General features: G+C 30.3%; 1 long non-coding RNA gene across 2 annotated transcripts in view; it reads left to right on the forward strand.

The window, feature by feature from the left end:
• The window catches only part of LOC148312564 (uncharacterized), a 101,628-nt gene that overhangs the window by 26,379 nt on the left and 57,290 nt on the right, over nt 1-17,959 (forward strand). For both annotated transcript variants that reach the window (XR_015839232.1, XR_015839233.1), the window contains exon 2: nt 13,935-14,129. This is a non-coding gene — a long non-coding RNA (uncharacterized LOC148312564). The remainder of the gene's footprint in view (nt 1-13,934; nt 14,130-17,959) is intronic.

The raw sequence follows: 17,959 nt of genomic DNA on the forward strand, positions 1-17,959 counted from the left end.
AAAATACTCTATTAATTAAGTATGCGTAAAATTCAAATAAAATTATTGAACTTTTTAAACTTATTTACGTTTTCAATTAACTTGTTTTTAATGGATTTTTCCCTAAATTATTCATACTTCAAAGCACTTAAAGTTTGTTGATTCATCTTAATTTCTGGGTAAAAATTGTTATGCTTTCACTGATTGGTTGAGGAAAGATTTACTTTTATTTTTGTAAAAAATATGTTTTTTTTAAACGTTTACGGTATTTTTAATAAGATTTCTTAAAAAAAGAAGTTTGAAGTTAAATCTGAGTGGAGGTTACGTCAACAGATTTCATTGCAAAATAACCTTTTAGCTGACGCAACAAAAATTAACTCGGTAGGAAATGGTAGTAACGCGATGATTAAAATGTATACACAAATTGCTAAAATTACGCTCCAGTCACGAAACAAGTCTGAAACGGTTTCAGAGGAGAGGAGTTAAAAGCTTCACTAGTGTATTGTACCATTATTCAAATTTTAACGATGACTAACAATGTCTGCTCGATACTCGATATCTTGGAAGTGATTTGTCTTTTTACACTACAAACTCATTTCAATTTACTTTTATAAGTAATAAAAATATAGTCTCTTAAGAAAAATTAGTATACTATTTAAGTTATTGAATTAGGTTTAACAAAAAAATATATTTTGCTAAATTAATCACAAATTTTTTTGAAATAAAGTTAAGTACGACACTAACGTTGATGAATATTGTGTGTAAAATAAATGTTTCTGACAACTTATCTAGGCAATAGATGTAGCTTTTGAAATTTATTCTAGAAAAAAAAATATATTGTTTGTTTTTACTTGCAATAAATATAAAAACAACTTTTGCTTTTTTAATTTTATTTGAGTAACATGGTTATCAATCATGAATGGAATATTCGGTATAATTTCTCACTTGACCAACTAATGACAGTTTGTAAGTCCTGTAAGTACCCAGACATCCATATTCTCTTTTTATTTTTTATTTTTTTAAAGTAAATCTTTAATTAAAAATGGATAGATATGACCACAAAGTGTCTGCCGAATCAATTATGCATATATTTATCTAAATACACTTTTTTATTTAAAGTTGTTTTTTTTAATAAAATCTAAGTATATATAATATGTATCTATATGAATGAATTAATATGCGTTATTTTAATATGTTCAAAATGTTTGGCACATTATTTTATTTTACTAGCGACATAAAAAATTTGAAAGAAAGTATATTTTTATTTAAAGGCCTAACTTTACTTTCATAGTTCTGTTTTAATGCCGATATTTATTTTTTAAATTAACGGTCAGACATAGAAAGCTAAATGCGCGCTTTTTAAATCTCGTAAATGTTAATGAATGAAAACGAAAAAAGAAGGTTTTTGCGGATTAAATTTTCCCCGGCTGCTTAATAGGCAAGAAATTGGAGAGGGAAGCTCTAGTCTGTGTTAAAATTCCATTTTAATGAGGGGAGTCAAAGGAAAGAGAACTCTTGACTCCGGATCTCTGCTGCCTATCAATTACCAAGGATGTTATCATATCCTTGTCAATTTTAATCAGTATGGGTAAAAGTTCTTAAATTTTATTTAACACCCTAAAAACAAAACTTAGAACATGCGTATATGATACTAACCACCAAACAAACGGTCATTTGATAGCTGAATTTTTTTTTTTGATGCAAAATATTCACAAATGTGTTTTTTATTATATTTTATCTATGTATAATATAGGCATCTGGTAATATAGCGGTATCTTTTTTAAAGGAATAACCCGCAAAGTCCCAACATTAAGAGGCTTGTCTGCAGGTAGGATAGTAAGGATAGAGAAGGTAAATGTAAAAAGTACATCACAAACATCCAGACTAATTAAAAAATATATAATTTTTTTAAATTAATTTTGCAATTGGCGGGAATCGAACCCACGACGCCAGTTCGCAGTCGAGCGTCTACCGGCGCCTGTCAATAGTGGTAGTATTATATGAAGGCAATGTTAACAAACAAATTTAAGTGTAAAACACAATCGTAATGCTGATATTTTCAGGGTTTTGATCCTCTCCCCCATGATATAAGTTTTACTATAGATGGCAAAAAAAGGTTTTCAGTAAAAATAACTTTTTATTTCAACCTTAGATATCGCCGATAAAGTAACATGATGTAGATCTTTTCAATTGCAATGTACGTACAACAATCACAGGTAGAATGGAGATCGTTAAACGGTATTTGATGTGCTCACTAAAATCAGCTTTGCTGAGATTTTTTTTTACCTTGAAAAAATAAGGAAATAATGAACGATAACTGAAATGATTGGATATTGTCGGGTGTTTATTATTATTATTTTTAATTATCATTTACTATCGCCAAAATATTTTTTTAATGTTTTTTACGCTGTGCATCAAATTTTCTAAGCGTGTTTATAGTTAGGTTGTTGGAGAGAGCTAAGAGGAAAAGGAGGCAGATCAATCGTATCACTTTATAACGATAAACCTATGGCAAGACGTTTGAAAGATTCTCATTTAGAACAAACTTTTTTACTAACAAACCATCCTGTATTAACAAGAATCTTGTAGTATTTATTTCTCTGTTAATCATTTTATGTGACAGAAATTTGTTTACATATATTTTCGTTTACTTTAATTTTACAAAAAAAAAATGTTTACATAAATATATAAGCTTTCAATTTATAAACGGTGAGTCATTTTTGATTGAAAAATGCTTTTAACCATTTGTAATGATAAAAATCAAGGCTTTCATCTTTATCATTATGTTAAATTACAAATTATTCTGCACTGCTATGGATTTAATTATGATATATCCAATATTAGTATTGCGCAGAAAAAAATAATGTAATTACGTTTTTATGTGGTATTTTCAAATTTTTAATTACACGAATACGTTTGGAATCTCCCCCTGACTTTTGACTTTTATTTGATCTTGATTAAAGTAAACATTTCTCTTCATGATCCACTGAATAAATTGAAAAATTAATTACATAGATAGGCATTGCGTTTAGGAACAAACAAGATGTCGGCAAACAGAAGACGTAGAAATATAATTAATTTTACAACCGCTGCAAAGAGCGGATAAAAACATTTTTATTTGCTCAAATAATATTTGCAAAGGCGTCGCAAAATTTAGTCGCCATATTTGAAGCAATAATTTCCACTACCATTCTTATTTGTAAGAAAGTACAAGTTACAAATATAATAACAAAAACAAAAATATCTGCGTATATGTATATATATTCGTTCATCTTGAAAAAACATACCGTACCTACAGGTATTGTACATTCTACATACATACTTCTTATATTGTACATACAATAGTTACACTGTGAACAAATACACATCTGTTCGTGTCTAAAGATGTTTTTTTTTTAACTGATGTCATCGTCTTATTTTACTTACATTATTTTACTTTGAGTGTGGCTCCAGCTTCTTCTTCACCCATATAGGTTGTGTCTTATGGGGTTTTTTAAAGCCTTGGCTCAAGTTTTATTTTAATTTTAATTTACTACCAATTTGAAACTACTAAAATCTTTATAAAAAAGGTAAATGTTAGTTTGTTCATCTTTCAAATCTATTCACGTATTTGCTTTGAAATTGTGTTAAAACATTGCATTTAAATACAGGCGTGTTTTATACAAACCTGTGAAAGGCGTTTTTACCTGTGACAGTTAAAAACAGTTTTTACCACAATGGCGTCGCCATCTATTGAACGTTTAAGCAACAATACGTGCGATAATAAGCATTGTTCATGATGGACAGCATGCTTTTTGTCACCTGCTGTCTCTAAGCATTAATATTTTCGAAAGCATTGTTGTTTCATAGGTTTTTAATATTTTAATTGCTAAATAAACATTTTGAAGTTGAACAAATAAGAAATGAGTGCCTATTTATTTTCCATTTTACTTTTCTGAGCCTCAGCAACGTATGGCCAGGACGATTTAGTATTAAGTAAAACCCTATCCCGTTAAATATATGTATATTAGACTTCATAAAACGAATTCTTTCATCCTGAATAAACGAAAGAAAATAAAGAAAATTCCCTCGCTTGACATCAAGTAAAAATGCCAACTTATTAACAAATCAAACATTTCAGAGGGACGTTGGAGTAAATTGGTTTCGCTGATATGTTTATCTATCCTTATCCAGCTCATCACCCCTGTAGTTGTTCGTGGAAGGAAGAAGGGGTGGGGAGATCGGAGCGAGGGGGCGGGCGCGGCGCCAGTATTTTAATTAAGAGAACGTCTCAATATTGTTTCAGCTTCGTCGATGAGTAAGAAATAACACGCCGGCTTGTAAGGTGCAACACGGGTGGCAGGAAAAGTAAGGCTTTGATACTGCGCCATTCCAATAAGGGGTTGGATAGATGAAAGACGAAAACAACGAAAACGGGTCTCTATAACGTTTACATTCAGTTTATGTAGTTTATACAACATTTACATCTGAGCAAATTGACTTGCTCGAGAACCGGTTCGGAGAAATTCGCAAATTATTTTTCTTTGTCGGCTGAGTTTAATCGTAACGTTTGAGGTGATGCTGAAAGCGATTCGAAGAGAAAATTGTGTATTTTGTGGATTTGCCTTATTTTACACTTACCAAATGTTCAAAAATAATGGAATGATTTATTTTTTACTGTAGTTTAAAGCAATATTTTAAACTGAGATTTTCATTACGATAAATGATTTTGTTTGAATTTTCAATTCAAAAACGATTAATTAAATAAATATTTGTGTTCACGCTTTTAGAAACTGTGAAGTTATTTGTTTTCGAAGATAAATATTTTCTCTTAAAACTACCCCTTACTTTTTTTTTCTTCTATTGGTTTTTTTTAAATGTTTTAGATTGAATTTATTAATGTTTCTTTATGAAATGTGTTACTAAATAGCTTTGTAAATATAAGTATAAAATTCATTTATAATTTTACTTTGACTTTTCGTTTTTTTATCAAGTCAAAATTTGTGGATGAAAATCCTGATAAATATGTACGCGAATAATTTACATTTTTCATGTGAATATTTCACGATCTGTCAGTATTAATAATCGATTCAGGAAATACCATTTGAATGAAATGATATCCGCAAATATTTTATAATCGTTAAAAAAAATCTATGGAGAATTTCAATGTTCATAGCTACCGTATACGCTTCAAAGTGGAAGTACAGTAACTGACCTAATTATTAAATAACTCTATGATTAAAAAATAAAATCTGTTATTGGAGGATTGAATTTTCATCATAGCGACTTAAAGATTTATCGTTTACATCAAACAACTTTTGGTATTTTTTTAATTAAAGGAATATTTGGAGCACTTTTTTTCTTATTATTTCATTTTACTTAACATTATATTGATAAAAAAAATTGTAAGGATTGTAATTTAATTGCATTGACAAAACAATTTATCGGTTTATATTTTTACAGCGTTTTGTTGCCGATGATATCATTTGGAATCTAATTTCAAGGTACATAATATCTAACTTTGATTTATTGTTATTTTTCTTCTCATGCTTAATCACATTCAATGGTGTTTAAAGCATTCAATGATACAATTGGAAGAGAGAAAAACTTAACTTTGATATTAATTAATTAATTAGTTAATTATCAATTCATAAAAATACTTATAAATTATGACTCCCCTGGAAACTTGGGACCTGTAGCTCGTAAATATTTGCTTGAAATTTCACAAACGTTTATGATAAAATAATTAAATTGGTTAGTAAAACGTATTTTGTATTTATAAAAAGTACTGCTTTGCTAATATCTTCTATTCAAAATATCTAGAATTGCAGTTTCACTTTTGGACCCTTTCCTACCAACAAATACCGAGGAATATCATTATATTATTTATATTTAATTAAAATATACTTTGATTATCAAATATTCAAAATATTTAAGATAAAATTAAAAATATTTTTCAAATGTAATTTTATGTCAGGTTGTGGTCCCGTGGTTAGTATCGCGGACACAGTTTCTAGGCTCTAACCAACTCTATCACAATTTGATACCTATTTTTAATAATGAGCCGCTTTGGATCACAGAAAAGTACGTAATTGAAGAACCTTAGTAAATAATAAAAACACTTTATTTGTAAGAAATAAAAATCAGACGGTTTAATGAATTGTTGCGGCTACTGTACATTGCAAGTACTGGGTATTGGCCTGTTGAGATGGATTTTACATAATAATTAGCGTAGTCCTTAACAAAGTTTGAATGGAACTAAACTGCGTATCGTATTGCGGCAATTTGGGTAGGATTTATGGCGGCGGTGTTCCGACATCACGTCCGCTATTCATAATCACCATTACATTCAAGGTATGCAAAACAGAAGCGGGTGAATGGCGAGCTTTTTGTTCGGCGTTGTTCTGCGACCCTCTCTGCCGTCCTGCCGCCCTGCCGCCACGACGCCACGTCGCCCGGTTCCGGCGCTACAGGAGATGGCTTCAGTGAGCAGAGAAGGGGAGCTTTTAGTTTTTAACTGACTTTAATGAATAATTAATTAACACTGTACAAACTATTATCACTGTTTCTTAAATCACACCTAGTTTTACGATGTTTCCAAGCAGCAATATTCTAGCTAAATCGGTGTTTTTTGGTAAAATCTAAAACAAATGACAAATAAAATTAGACTTGTTCGATATTTACAGATACACGTGTTTTTAACATCAATTGTTTTTTATCTAGTTTACTTCAAAAATTGTGATACGTAATTTTTCGGGTAATAAAATGTAAAAAGATGCATAACCTTAATGGTGATGAAATGTAACACTGCAATTATTATTTAGATTGTTATAAAAAAAAAGTTAAAGCAATTTTTTAAATATGTTTATTTTGAAGCAATTACAAAAAACAATTTTTTATGTTTATTTAATTAAATTATAAATGAAAATAAAAATTATAAATTTTAAATATTGTTTAATTTTACGAAAATAAACATATGCAATATCTGTCAGTAAAAATGTGAAAATTCAAATACTGATAAATACGTACTCGTATGAAGTTGTTGTTTTATTATATAAAATGTAGTTCCACCAAGAAATGCCGGTGCTAAAATAAAATTTAATAAAATATTATATTCAAACTAAATAAGGTTTTTTTTAAAATTTCATTACAACCAACAAATACCGATATCATTTTTGACTCTCAAAACAATAAGTATCATGCTGAGAAATCTTTTATATCGATAAATAAACCTGTCTGATACCCGAAAGCTCAGATCCCAACAATGACCTCCGTCATGATGCCGTAAGCTTTCCCATAAAAATATTTTTCTCAATTCTCGTGCTTACTCGATTTATTTTCCCCCACAAATAAAATCACATTGGCCACCCATGTTGTTATATAATTTAGAAATGTCCCGTCAAGTAGGAAGTTACTTTCTTAACTGAGCTACCTACTTAAATGATTATTCACGAAACTTCAGACACTTTTTGATACTAAGTGTAATTACAGTTATTTTAAATCTTGTGGTCTAAATTTATTACCAGAACGATTAAAATGTTACGTTGTACGACATCAAATTAGTTTATTTGAAACTTTACTTTCGAAGGTATTCGCCAGAAGGTTGCTATCATAAAAATTACATTAAGTAACGTATTTTTCGCTTGTTCTTTTATAAATAATGATGTAGTTGTATGTAAAGAGAATAATAACAACTATATTTATATATATATATATATATATATATATATATATATATATATATATATATATATATATATATATATATATATATATATATATATATATATATATATATATATATATATATATATATATATATATATATATATATATATATATATATATATATATATATATAAATAAAACTCATTAAAGTGGTATATTTAAGTGTATAATTTTAATAAAATAATCCTTTTTCACTCCTTTTATTCACATGCCCAAACCATCTCAACAAACATTTTTTAATTTTATTAGTAATGCTTATCTGAACCTTTCATTCTTTCTTTATATCACTTTTCGAACATCAAAACTAAATCAGTTTTTGTTTATATAATAACGAGACATGGAATCAAATTTCTTCTCCATAATTTTCTGAGGCTACTTCATCTTTTTGCGGATGTTATATAAATCTGAGGATAATATTATATTGTCATGTAATAATCCATATTGGATTTCTCTCATCTACTTGAGCGGATTCATGTACCCTTATCTGTGGCGTATGAAAAATTGACGACGTGCCATTATTTGAACAGATCAGATAAAACATTCCTTGTATAAGGTTCATTATTATAACTAATTGAGAAATAGCGAAAATTAATTACTCACGAAAACGAGGTTATTTATAACACGATGAAAATACTAGTTTCTAGGATATGTTCACAGATTCAACGACTATTTTTATAAGCAAAATGGACTCATGTGATATTTTACTTTCGTGGATGCAATCATTAGAATGTGTGCTTAGCACGTTTATTTCCCATGGAACGTATCTGTTTATTTATCAAATTCATAGTCACAGGAAATTTTAAAATATATATTTTTACTATGAAAAGACAATGTGTTCCATAGTAAAACCCTGATATGACAATACATGATCTATATATCGTTCAAACATATATAGATCATGAACGATATATTGAACACTGCAATATATCGTTCCGAACATTTTTAATTTGTTGCCGACGGATGTTAGAGGTCAAAATAAAAGATGGAACAAAGGCAAAATAAAGGAATGGGTAAATGATCAAGAGTTAATTTTATGAACATTGTAAAAAAGATTATATTGTTAATTTTTCTCCTTTTTTGTGTGTATATATTAGGTTAAAATGGTTAAAAAACAATAAAAAAATGTATGCAAAAAGAACTCCACCGACAAGACACACAAGGTGGCTTGGTGGGTCTCTGCAAAATAACTTTTTATTTTTATCTTTAATATATGTTAAAAATTGTGATTTATAAAAATAAAATAAATAAATAAATCACTATCTTCTACTTCTTTACATCCTTTAAGCAACAGCTTCCTACGACTCGGCGTCATCTTTTTCCATATATTGCATCCTAATTGTAAAACTATTATTATACTGCGGAAAATTTTAATCAGATATTAATCGTGTTAATACACGCATCATCGATATATAAATAAAAATTTAATATTTGCTTGTTCAAAATCGTAAACATCCTTAAGTAATTCACCGCTTGCTTTGAAAGATTGAAATGCTACGAGCATTCGAATACGGGAGTATTTTCATATACCTAAATGATAATCTTTATTTTACGTAAATACAAATGATAATCTTTATTTGTTAGAAAAATAATATCATATATAGTTATGGTTATTCCAAAATTGCTTTGTTTTTTGACGAATATTTCATTTAAATACGCGCGTGTTTTTATATATGCATAACACATCGGAGACAGATTTTTTAAAAACATATTTTGTATCGCAATGGCAATGCCATCTGTTGAAAGTAAAAACAGTACAGTTAAAACCAATAATTGTTCATGGCGGAAAGCTGCTCAATATTTTACACCCACAGGCATTTTGAAATTGAATGTAGAAATGTGCGCTTTTTGCTCCATTCTTTCTTTTTCATTTAACCAGATATTTAAAATTTGCTCCATTCTTTCTTTTTCATTTAACCAGACCGAGCCGCGGTAATGCGTGGCCGTTTATATTTAGTTCAAATTAAACTATTACGTTAAATAAACGATCGCATAACGAGTATATAAACGATCGCGTTATATGAACGGTCTCGTTATAATAAATAATATAACGCGATCGTTTTTCATTTAAAATAAATGATCACTTAACCAGCCAGGTCGTAATCCCTGTAAATACCCAAAACCCCATATTCTTCTTCATCTACATATGTTGCGATGTCAAAATGTAAAAATAACTCCTGAGTGGAGAAACCTAGATTTATGAAAAAGGATCTGGACAATCCCAAAAATGTTGTGAATTCCTTTTTTCAATTGACTTTCGTCGAAAACCAGCGTAACAAGGTTTTTTTATAAAGGGATCTATTCATTACGATATCCAACCTTCCGTGGAAATGATAAATACTGCATATTATAATAGGCCTAAATACCAACAAACTTTAATTACTCGAGTCGAATATTAAATCAAATCGTTTAGTGGACCATTATCGCATGTGCCAAAACGCAAACTGCACATAAACCTAGGCGTAAAATTGCTTAACCGTTGCTATATTCGAGTATGACGATGTATTTTCACAAATAATTCGCAATCTTCATCAACGTTTTCATCTCGGTAAGCGTTCCCTGGCGTTCCCTCTTGACCGCGCCATCTGTGGGTCAGGTTGGCAAACAGACATTCTACCCTCCTTCTCCCCTCGAGTCCCTTGCAAATATACAGAAGTCCTTACAATAATGTTTTCTGACCAGAGCCTTATGGATGAAGTTAGGGTACTTTATCTGAGAGGATGGTGTTTTTACGTATATTTGATACGGAGGCTTTAGTCATCGTCAATTAATTTAATCTAATTTCCATGTAGCAGTAAAAAAATAGATTGAAATAATATGTTATTGACTTATTTGTATAAATGTCGTTAAATGTTTTTTTATCAAAAATCTTGTTATGATATAATTCTCTTCTCAGAACATTTCACAGTCAGATAAGAGTTCGATTATTTTCTCATTTTACCTTTTATCTGTTCGAGATGCCCAAAAGTATAAAAAAGACGCTAAGTATATTTAATATAAATTATTTAAATAATTATTAGAGTATTATTTTATTATAAGATTTAAAAAAAAACATGTTAGTTAATTGAGATGAAAAGAATAATATATACTTAATAGAACATAACATGTTAAATTTCAGTCAATGTATGTACAATACATGGAATGAATGTAATATAAATTTACTTTAGTAGGCACTTAAAAATATTAAAAATCTGTTTTCGATTGTACAAATCGTCGATATGGATAGATATTATTATACAAAAGGAAGTGAGCAGTCCTACGATCCAGATTTATACCTGGTAGTGATTATATAATAGGATTCAAATAATGAGTGTTTGGAGCTGAATGTGAGGAATATGGCTGCTGTAAAGAAAAGGAAATAAAGAGAAATAGAAGTAGAAGTAATTAAAAAAATAAGGAGAAGAAAAGTAGCCGTAGCTTGGTTACGCTTGCGATAGAACAAACTTGTGTAAACATCTGTTGAATTGTTTAATAAAATATGCATGAATGAAAGTTCATTCCTCTTCTTCTTCTTCTTATTCTTGGTGTAGGCCTTGTGGCCTGTTTTGAAGGGGGATAAGCCTCCTGCTATGTCGATTCCCAGCTATCGATCCATATCTTTGGTGGTCTGCCCGGGAGTCGTCTACCATAGGGTTGGACGTACAGTACGATGTGGGGGAGTCTGGATGGTTTCATTCTCCTCACATGCGCATACCATTGTCTCCTTCGTTGCCTTCCCCACCTATCTTGCATGTTTCCCTGATTCTGGCATTTCTTATTCTATCTCAAGACTCTTGCCTGATATGCTACTTAGAGTCTTCATTTCTAAAACTCTGATAACGTTTTTTGTGCCAACGGTGTCCGCTCTACTTTCGATCCCAGGCGTCATGGTGGTTCATACTTACAAAAATCGAAGTCAACATTTTCATATTAGCAACACTTTTAGGTCCTTGTAAAAAAATGTTGGAAAATTTGCTAACTACCGTCGCAATATCGAGAGTAAAGTTTCAAGTTGTTTTTTTTTTTCATTTTTACTCTGAACTAAACTTGAGTATAAAGTAATACGTTAAAATTCAGCGAAATAAGCTAAAAAGTTTTTTGCAGGTTTGATATCTTACGGACTTCTTCTACCTGTGAAATTTTCCATAGGAATTACTGCCGGGTCGTTAAAATGTGTTAGCGTTGCGGGGCTCGGGCGCTGGGTATGGCCTTATACTTTTACAGCGTCGTATGCCTTCTTGTATTCAGCTAGACGAAATATCTCAACTTGTTCACGCTTTACGGTCATAGAAGCTTACTTTATTTTGGCAGAAATTTTATACAGACACTTCTTAAAACTTTCTTAAGTAAGGCAGAAAGTTGTATTTTTTCTGAAATATATACAATATAGTTTATTATGAGATTTATACTCTTTCGATTTTATTTTTGAATGTCACATTTTAGGTCACATCATTAATTTTTCACGCCAACAATTACGAAGCACGTAAATTTATTTTGGAAACTTTTCTTTTCCAACGTGTCGAAGTGCTAACGTTTCTTTGTGTCATGTTCATGAAGGACTCGTTACTTACGTATAATACAGGGAGAAAATTTATTCAAGCAAACGCGGCCCGTACGTGCTGGGTAAAAAAAAAGTATCCGACATCAAACGCTGTTTTCATCAGATACTGCAGCCTTATGTTTCGTTCAGACAACCGTGGATCTATTTTTCTTGTATACGGTCGTGTACGAAACTCTCGTACATCACAACAAGAAACTTCCTTTGAGAACATTTATTTGATCCATCCATCCGTTTTATCCACTCCCGCGATAACAAGAGAGACCTTCGCTCCCTGCTAAGCACCCCCTCTTGCCATGACGCGTTCTGCCACCCTTTATAAAATTCAGACGTCCCGTTCCTTCATTATGACTGAGCATTCAATCTGCCTTTTGACGGTTGCCTCCCTTTTTCCTGCTCATTTTTCGATATAAAAAACATAATTGTTGTTGCCGATTTTCATAACCAGTATACATATCAAAAACCTTGTTATGAAGAGAAATAAAATATAAGAAGGAAATTATCTTTGAAAAAATAATCATCTTACTGAAATCAAATAAATATTTCCCAAAACTAATATTGCTAGTTAAGAACCGAATTATTCAACCTCAAATTTTAATGTTTTTTAGATAATGTTATTCAAGTGTTCACAAAGATCGCTCACTCCTTTCAAGAACGTCATAAATCAAAAATCGTCAATTTTCAGTTGTGCATGTTTTCGGAATGCCCAGAAAATGTACTATATCCCAGCAGAAGAGGCATATTTTTAACTTAATATTTACCCGCTACAGGGCAGAATGTGTTGTTTTTGCATTTTGAAGAAAAGGTATTGTTTAATTATGTTTTTAAATATACTAAATATTTTTCAAATGGAGAAAAAACATTCAAGTTTTACCTATTTTTACTGTGCAACAGATCATTTGTTTAAAATGATCTGTTGCACAGTAAAAAGTTCAATTAGTGGCTTGATGTTTATTTTCAATACTTTATATAATATATTTTTAACTTTAAAAACGTTCTCCTGAAAAATCTTTTTTTTTATGACGTTCTTGAAAGGAGTGAGCGAGATGTGACGAATAAATTTACAACGGTTAATATGAAAATTAAAAATTTTTATCAAACCGCATCTTTATTTCAATGCACATATTACGTTCATTAGTTTTTCTTCTTCATCTATGTTTATCTTCTCAGGTCCTCCTGACGTCGACTATCACTTGAAAGTATTATAATTGTCCTTGTCATGAACAGCTCTAAGCAGCGCCTCGACGGTCCTGATCCCCGTCTAATCTAGTATATTCTAGAGCCAGGATATTCCTGTTCTCTGCCCACACCTCGTCAATCCTATTTAGTTTAATAAAATCAAACTAAAAAAAATTGGCACAATATCTGGTATTAGTACCCCACTCTGCGAAAACATGATTCTCATTTTCAAAACAACCCGTGTAAGCTTACCTGAATTTAATTTGGATTTAATTCAAATTTACATGTATATTTAACGTAAATTGTTTGTTTATTATGAGAAAACAAAAAAGGGTCAATCAATGTTAAAAATTATGATGAATCCCACAAAAGAGTAAACAAATTTCAACTCTTATACGATTATTTAAAAGTTTTTTTTTTCTCAATTTTTCCACAAAACTGGTTAAAATATTGTGTTTAAAAAGCTTTCATGATCATGTGAGCCTGAAAAGTAAATTATTGAACTGTTTTAATGTTCTCGGTATTTTTGTTTCAGATTCACGGAGTAAATTATTAGTGCCTTAAGTAGTGTTTCGTGTTTGAGTTAAAAATTTCCAAGTTAGGAGTATTGAGCATATTATTTGTTTATGCCATTTTTTCGGAAGTAAGTGATACAAAGTGAAGAAAAGTTTTAACAAAATAAGTTGTTTAGCATTTTCCTCCGAGAAGCACTTCTTCTCGTACTTTTTAGGTAAGTTTTGTGTTTTGTTTTACTACAATACTTATCAACATCACTATACTTTGTACCTGATGAAGACTTTTGCCTTGTTTTGTAAAATTGAACTGTTTATTTGTCCTTCCTTTGACATTTTCCCATACAGTGAGAACAACCTTACACAAGAAGCTTTTTTATAAATACGAAAGTACTTTCAAAGGTCTACAATAAAACTTTTCTTTGATCTTTATAGACCAAAACCTTTTAGTTTTTTTTCCTAAATTTATACCATAAATGAAGTTCTTTAATGGTAATAAACTCTAAAATTGTAAAATTAATAAAAATATATTAATGAATCAATTTAGCGGAAAGATTGTATGTTTTTTCATTCTTTTTATATCATTAACTAGATACACTTTTTTGTCGACTTTCCTCATTGAATTTTTTTTTAAATAGAGTATTAAAACGTGTCAATGAATGTAGATATATGATTAGTTATATAATGCAACACTTATAAATAAACACCACGTTGGTGATTATATTACATTCGATCCCCAACTATCAATCCGTCAAAATATCAAGATATTTTAATGAGTTTAAAACGATAAATTATGTTAAGAAGCGCTCTAAAAATACGGGTCATGACCTTCAAATCCACACCTGATCGATCTGATAAATTTCATATAGAAAGTATTTCGCACAAGAGTTTTTTGGGGATAAATTTACAAACATAGACAGGATTATGCAGTAGAGATTTAATGACTCTTCCTAGTGACAAGTTTAATAATATTTGATTTATACGCAGAGATTTCTTTGTTTTGAACGTTTTGTTTGCTCACATTTTCTACACACGTGATGCGAATATGAATAATTTGATTTAAAAGACGAGCGTCTCGACGCTTTACTTGAATTATAAAAAGCGTCCCTGAAGATGTCAAAAGTTATTTTAATATTATGAATAAAATCAAAATTCATGCATGCACGTGATAGACTTTACGTCGTATAAGAAGATCCAAGTGTGAATAAATCAAATCATATAAATATTTAACACACATGAAAATTTATGATTTTTTTACTCTAAAAAATAATGAGGATATTTTTTATCACTTTTCATATTTCATAATAAAATGTGTTCATTTATAACATCAGTGATGATTGACTGGTACTTTCATCTTTTACATCAACCACTTCTGAACCTGGCTCTTTCTCATTATTATCCAATGCTTTCTGTACTGAGGTTGGAGTTCATCTGAGCTATCCGTTTGTTGTGATACCTATGTAAGTATACATTCCTCTATTACTTATTGGATTGCACATAGCTGATTGATCGATTTGAACATCAAAAGACAAGTCGATAAGTTAAACAATTTATAGACAACACTTTAAGTGTGTTCAAATACATGTTCAGAAATCTGTTAGGATCTTTTCCTTTCATTTTTTTGTCGAAAAGTCTTCATATGAAAGATTACTTGGCTATAAATTTTCCCTAACACATACATATGTACATGAATTCAAAGAGGCGGTCTTCGATATTCAGGAACAGATGACCTCGAGCAAAATAGCTTTTTATGCCATACGTAATTTATCTTTCCCGCTGCCGGTCATCGAAGGCAAAAGGCGGCTTACAAGAAACGTCCATTAGCCCGAGAATTAAGTCGACCGGTGGTCGTACCGCTCCGCTGTATAGTCACCCGAACACTCTTCCTACCCTCTACAAACTTAGCAAGGCTGACCCAGCAACCCACTGCATTTTTTTTTCTTCATAATACATTTTTATTATATTAGGGGTAAACGGGTATGAGACATTTGGTCAAAAATTAGCCTAAAAGAATTTTTATTTTTATTTTTTTTATTAACATTATAATAACAATAATAAAACCCTTATCCGCACCCCAATGATGCATAGGGCACTGCGTCACATAAACGCAGTGTTATCTTGATCGTTTACACATGAAGGAAAGGTGATCAGCCCTCCGCTTCAGGTACCAGTCCAGGGTAATAATATTGAATAAATATTACAGTGAAAAAATCACTTATATTTATTTTACCCCCCTTGGGAATCGAACCCGGGACCTCCAGAACGGTAGTCGAACGTGCTGACCATTACTACTATTAACATAAATTGTTTATATTTATTTAAATCATAATTTTTAACATATTATCAAATAAATTTTGCAGAGACCCACCAAGCCACCTTTTGTGTCTTGTCGGTGGAGTTCTTTTTCAATACATTTTTATATTATTTTTAACCATTTTAACCTAATAAGTATACACACACAAAGAGAGAAAAATTAAGAATATATATACATTTTGCAATTTTCATAAAATTAATTTTTGATCATTTACCCATTCCTTTATTTTCCTTTTTTTCCATATTTTATTTTACATATTTTATTGTCGGCTACAAATTAAAAATGTTCGGAACGATATATTGCAGTGTTCGACTCCCATATTTATTACTAATTTTTGGCCTTGTCATTTGGCCAGATGGAAATTTAACAACTTATTATTTCAAAATGATGTATCAGGTGCAATTCACCAATATAATGAGAAAAACGTAACATTAGTTTTGATAAGAAGAATAAGTTATAAAATCACTCATGCTTTTGAACGAGCAATGCTCGCGGACGGCTCATGTGAATTATCGCGCCTACCCGAGTACCGCTCGCGTGTTTCGACTTGTTTGCATTGCATAAGATAAACAACCAGACTGAGTTCGCCGGTTGCCACTTAATGCTTTTTTACTGATTTTTTTCTCGATATATTGCCAAATTTTTTGCCACGTTTTTTTTTAAGTTGACTTGTTTTATTTTTTTTTATGTAAGGTTAAGTTTTTTTAATAATATTTTTGAATGCTTATGCAAACTTTTAAAAAAAGAATATATAACCTGAAATTCGTAAATACATTTTTTTTAATTCGAGAAGAAAATAAGATACATAAAAAATATTCAAATTTTAAATGAAAACACTTGTTTTTTTACCACTGAAATAGTAAAAAACAAATGTTTTCATTCATATTTTCGTCATGTCTTACCACAAAGTAAATGCCGAAACAATAAATAAATGAATAAATGTTCAGATAAAATTTTCATTTGTGTGGCCAAATATCAGTCTAGTCATTTTTTATCCGGTCAAATTGTTAAGTGATTAATTGAAAAGCCTTGTTTATTCTTGTAAATAATAATAACACCTCTCATTTTTGCATTAAAAATTGAGTATTTAAAAAAAAAATAAGGCATTTTATATAACAGAATCAGCTTCAACTACAAAATAAATTCATGTTTGAAATCAATAAAAAATATTAGAAAAGTAACAGGTAAAATACCAGCATTTTAAAATATCAAGGTCTTATAAATTTGGAGTTATAACTTATTGTAGCTAGGCAAAATAAAATTTCTTAAAATTATAAATAATATTCAAAAGAATACTTTTTTGTATAAAAATAACGAATATTTTTTTAATATCAGAAGGATATATTTTTATTGAAACTCTGAAAAAGAAAATGATCAATAAATTCAAATTTTTGAAAACAGATAGATCGATGTTTTTTTTAAACTTATTTACATAATTTATCGTTTTTTTCAAATTATTATTCACGTGCTTTATGTGTGTGCATTTTGAAGATACAATCGATTCAAGTGCAAGTGTATATATTTTTTGGTTTTAATGCACAATGCCTCTCATACGTCGGCCCTAGTAATAAGTCCAGTCCGTCCATTGTACGGCGCCGATCGGCACTCAGTGCGGCCGACGCGAGCCACGTTGGCGTGTCAATTTGTCAGACATTTTTTGTCTGCCCGTTAGGTGGAACTTATCATCAATCCCAGACAAAGGTATGGAGTAGGTGGGCCGGTGTGTATTGTACC

This window comes from Brachycentrus maculatus, unplaced genomic scaffold (genome assembly GCF_059751285.1).
Source record: "Brachycentrus maculatus isolate JH-2025_06_01 unplaced genomic scaffold, ASM5975128v1 h1tg000039l, whole genome shotgun sequence".
Taxonomy (NCBI): domain Eukaryota; kingdom Metazoa; phylum Arthropoda; class Insecta; order Trichoptera; family Brachycentridae; genus Brachycentrus; species Brachycentrus maculatus.